Below are 4892 nucleotides of genomic sequence, written 5' to 3'. Positions count from 1 at the left end.
CTTTGCACAAAGTCTTCAAACTCGATGATCTTTTCAATGATGTCCACCACATAGCATCTTCCACTGCACAGAATACTCAGCTTCATGATGCCAAATGCAGAGGATTGAGCTTACCTAAATTTTAAATAAATAAATAATATATATATATATATATATATATATATATATATATATATATATATATATATATATATATATATATATATATATATATATATATATATATCACACACACACACACACATTTTATATATATATATATATATATATATATATATATATATATATATATATATATATTGTGTGTGTGTGTGTGTGTGTGTGTGTGTGTGTGTGTGTGTATTCACCTAGTTGTAATTTACAGGGCCTTATCATACTGTGCCCATCTTATCTACACATCCAACTTTCCTTTAAAACTAAGCACATCTCGCTGACACCACCTCCTCATCAAACTATTCCACTCCACACATCTCTGTGAACCAAGAGTCACTTTAAGAAAAGATAATGTACAGAGTCACTGTCATTATTACAGAGAGGAAAAGGCATGTCCCTGTCTTCTGACCTTCAAAGAAATATTTTATATTTTGTGGAGTGACCAATGTATGAACTAAATCAACATCAAGAATATTTTCAATTTGAAAACCGATAGTTATGTTTCCAAAGTTACTATTCTTATAATAGTCAGGATCCTTAAAATCGCAGGTGGAAGACATGATCCAGAAGCTGCCATAGCAGTTTATGAAGCTTCTTTTCTTTGTCAGGAAAGTTACACTGTTTATTTCATGGTTATAAATATTTTCTTTAGTGAGCTCATCATCCAAGCCTATTAAAGACCAAATATGTGCATGAGTTAATGGAGAATGGAAGTGACAGGGAAAACCCAACAGAACTCGTATGCAAGAAAAGCCAGTCACGGTTCTCCTGTTAAAGCAGGTTTAAAACAAAACCACAAAGATGTACTACTTGAGGGATGTAACAGAAATTTCACAAGAACACCCCAACAAAAGGAACCCTTTTCTTTTTTCCTTCTCTCTCTCTCTCTCTCTCTCTCCAAAAACAGTAACATAAACATTGGTGTTGTTGCTAAGTCAACAGATAATTTTTTTTTGTGATGTATTTTGGTTCTCATTTGTAGTTATTTTGAGTCCTTTTTCCATTTAATGTAATTATGATTGACTTCTAATGTGTATGGTTTTTAATGATACATACAAATTGTGGTCCAGATCCCAAAGAATAAAATTTCCAACTCTTGTAATGAACTCCCGCTTCTTGATATTGATTTTTGAAGTGATTTCCAAACACGTAAATTACCATTTATAATGAAAGGATACAGGGTTAAGAATTTTCACTCAGTCTGTAAAGTTGTTGAATAAACCTTTAAATCATTGAAATTGGCCAACAATCTTCAGAACTGCTATACATATAAAAACTTGAAAAGAAAAATTATTTAAGTTTTAAACCAGGCAAAAGGAAGTTTAAAATATTCAAAATTTGATCACTGTTTTACTACCACCTGCCTCTTTTTCCTTGTCAGTTTTCTCAACCAGCTGATGCTAAAACTTGAATTTTTTTTATTAAATTCTTAATATTAAAAAAATTAATGGCAAAATGACGATTTTAATTTTTTTCTTGTGAATAGCTGGGTTTGTTAGGGTCTTGCAAGTCTTTATTCCACAAGATTGAGAATCATTATTCTTTCTTTGGGGGCCTCCCTTCCCTATTCATGTAAACTTTGTTTTGTTTCTGGGTAAAAACCATAAAATCCCAAACAACTGTTAAAAGAGGGAATTTCCCTACCTTCCCCGGTACAGATTGAAGGTAAAACCTTGCTGGTAAAGGAAGGTCTGTGCCTTCCTTATTTTTACCCAAATTTTTCACATTTAACATATTTTCTATCACTTGAAGGTTTATTTAAACTCTCTAAATCATTTGATCATTATCCACTTCATAAAGTTCAAAGTTTATAAACCTGTATTAAATCCCCTTCTCTTTGTTAAGGTGAACCATTTTTGTTGCCATTTCTGCAATCTCCCTTCCTTAATTTCATAAACCAAACCATGTGTGTGTGTGTGTGTGTATTTACCTAATTGTATTTACCTAATTGTAACATACGGGAAAAGAGCTATGCTCGTGTTGTCCCGTCTCCATATCTATTAATGTCCAGCTTTTTCTTAAAATCATGAATATTCCTTGCGTTGACCACTTCCACGTCTAAACTATTCCATGCTTCCACCCTTCTATGAGGGAAGCTATATTTTTTCACATCTCTCCTATAAGTGGCCATTTTTAGTTTTTTCCCATGCCCTCTCGACATTCTTTCATTCCACATACACAGATCTTCCCTATCCATTTTTCCATGCCAATCATCACTCTGTATATTGCTATCAGGTCTCCCTTTCTCTTCTGTTTTCCAGGGTCGGAAGTTGCATTCTTTTCAGTCTGTCTTCATAAGTCAAATCTCTTAAGTCAGGCACCATTTTTGTTGCAGCCCTCTGTACTTTCTCTAGTTTCCTTATGTGTTTCTTTAAGTTCGAGCCCACTGTATTGTTGCATATTCAAGCCTCGGTCTTATCATTGCAGTAATTATTTTCTTCATCATTTCTTCATCTAAATATACGAACGCCACTCTTATGTTCCTCAATAAGTTCAATACTTCTCCAATTATTTTGTTTATATGTCTCTCTGGCGATAGGTCATTGGTAATTGTCACCCCAAGGTCTTTTTCTTCATGACTGGTTTTATGTCTTCATTTCCTATCTTGTACATACTCCTGATTCTTCTTTCACTCTTGCCAAACTCTATTTTCTTGCATTTTGTCGTGTTGAACTCCATTTGCCATGTACAGCTCCATTTCCATATTCTGTCCAAGTCTTCCTGGAGTAGTTCGCAATCTTTGTCACATCTCACTTTTCTTAACAATTTTGCATCGTCTGCAAATAGGCTCACATAACTGGACACCCCATCCACCATGTCATTTATGTAGACCGCGAACATTACTGGTGCCAACACTGATCCCTGTGGAACTCCACTCTCCACCAAGCCCCATTCTGATGGTCTGTCCTTAATTATTGTTCTCATTTCTCTTCCTACCAAAAGTCTTCCATCCATTTTAGTAAACTGCCATGCACTCCTCCTACCATTTCAAGTTTCCAGATCAGTCTCCGGTGTGGTACCTTATCAAAGGCCTTTTTAAATCCAGATATATTCCATCAGCCCAACCATCTCTTTCCTGTATTACATCTATCACCCTCGAATAGTAACATATCAGGTTTGTCGTGCATGAACGCCCTTTTCTAAAACCAAATTGACACTCACAAAGTATGTCATTTTTCTCCAAGAAGTCTGTCCATCTATTCTTCACCACCCTCTCACACATCTTAGCTACCACACTTGTAAGTGACACTGGTCTATAGTTCAATGGGTCTCTCTTGTTACCTGATTTATAAATTGGGACAATGTTAGCTCTTTTCCAGTCTTGGGGCACTACACCTTCCCTTAATGAGGCATCAATTACTTCACAAACTTTTTCTGCCAGTTGCTCCCTGCATTCTCTTAAAATCCATCCTGATACCCCATCAGGTCCCACAGCTTTTCTCACTTCTAAACTCCCCATCATATTCTTGATCTCCTCCACAGTTACTTGAAACTCCTTCATAATCCCTTTCTGTTCCATTACCAGTGGCTTGTCAAAAGCAGTCTCCTTTGTGAATACCTTCCGAAAGCATCCATTCATAGCCTCTGCCATTTCCTGGGATCCTCACTGCAAACTCCATTTACTTCTAAACTTTCAATACTTTCTCTATTTTTGATGTTGTTGTTCACATGTCTGTAAAAAGCCTTGTGTGTGTGTACATTTATCGATTATATCCTTTTCTTGTTTCTTTCTTTCATCACCTTGAACTCCAAAACTGCATGATCACTCTTTGCTAAAGGGCACTCCACCCTCATCTCCTCAATGACCATTGGCTCTGTACTAAAGACCAAGTCCAGTCTTGACGATGCTCCCTCTCCTCCAAACCTAGTATCTTCTTTGACCCACTGAGTTAACACATTTTCCATTGCCAGTGTCAATAGTGTATTTCCCCATGTTGTCTCTGATCCCTCCATTGACCAGTCCTCCCAACACACCTCTTTACAATTAAAATCTCCCATCATTATAGTTCGTTCACAGCCACCCAACATTTCTTCCAGACATGTTCCTGTATCTCTTATCATTTCTTCATATTCCTGTACTGACCATGCATTTGTCTTAGGTGGTACGTACACCACTATGTAGTGCCTCTTTTTTCCTTCATTAGTTTCTGCTCTGATCTTTAGCACTTCTGCCTTTCCCATACCTTCTTTCACTTGATCCACCTTTATATCTTTTTTAACCAGCAACATCACTCCTCCTCCCATCTTACCTACTCTATTTCTTTTCCAAACATTATATTTCCTTCTCCAACCATCATCAGGTCTTCTCCCTCTCTCAGTTTTGTTTCAGTAAGACCCACAATATCTGGGTTCTTGTCCCTCAAGTAATCGTTGAGTTCTAAAATCCCCGATATCACTCCATTTATGTTGGAATACATTACATTCCGCTCATACGTAAGTTTCTTTAGTCCTTTCTTACTGTACTTTTCTGGGTTATGAACCACTTCCTCAGTCTCATATCCAAGATTCTCCAGAAAACTCTTTCTTCTCCTCTTCTGTCCTCTCTTCATTTTTTTTCAAAGCCTCCTTTCTCAACTCATTTAACATTTCTCTTTCCTTTTCACCGAGATCTCTTCTCAACCAAATCTTCCTTGTTGTTTCCTGCTGGGCTGCCTCCATGACTTCTCCACCAATTCATCTACATCCTTTTGTGACTTAAGTTTGATTCTTATTGGCCTGTGTGTGTGTGTGTGTGTGTG

Source organism: Portunus trituberculatus, chromosome 27 (genome assembly GCF_017591435.1).
Source record: "Portunus trituberculatus isolate SZX2019 chromosome 27, ASM1759143v1, whole genome shotgun sequence".
Lineage (NCBI taxonomy): Eukaryota > Metazoa > Arthropoda > Malacostraca > Decapoda > Portunidae > Portunus > Portunus trituberculatus.
Note: the sequence above shows the minus strand (reverse complement) of the source record.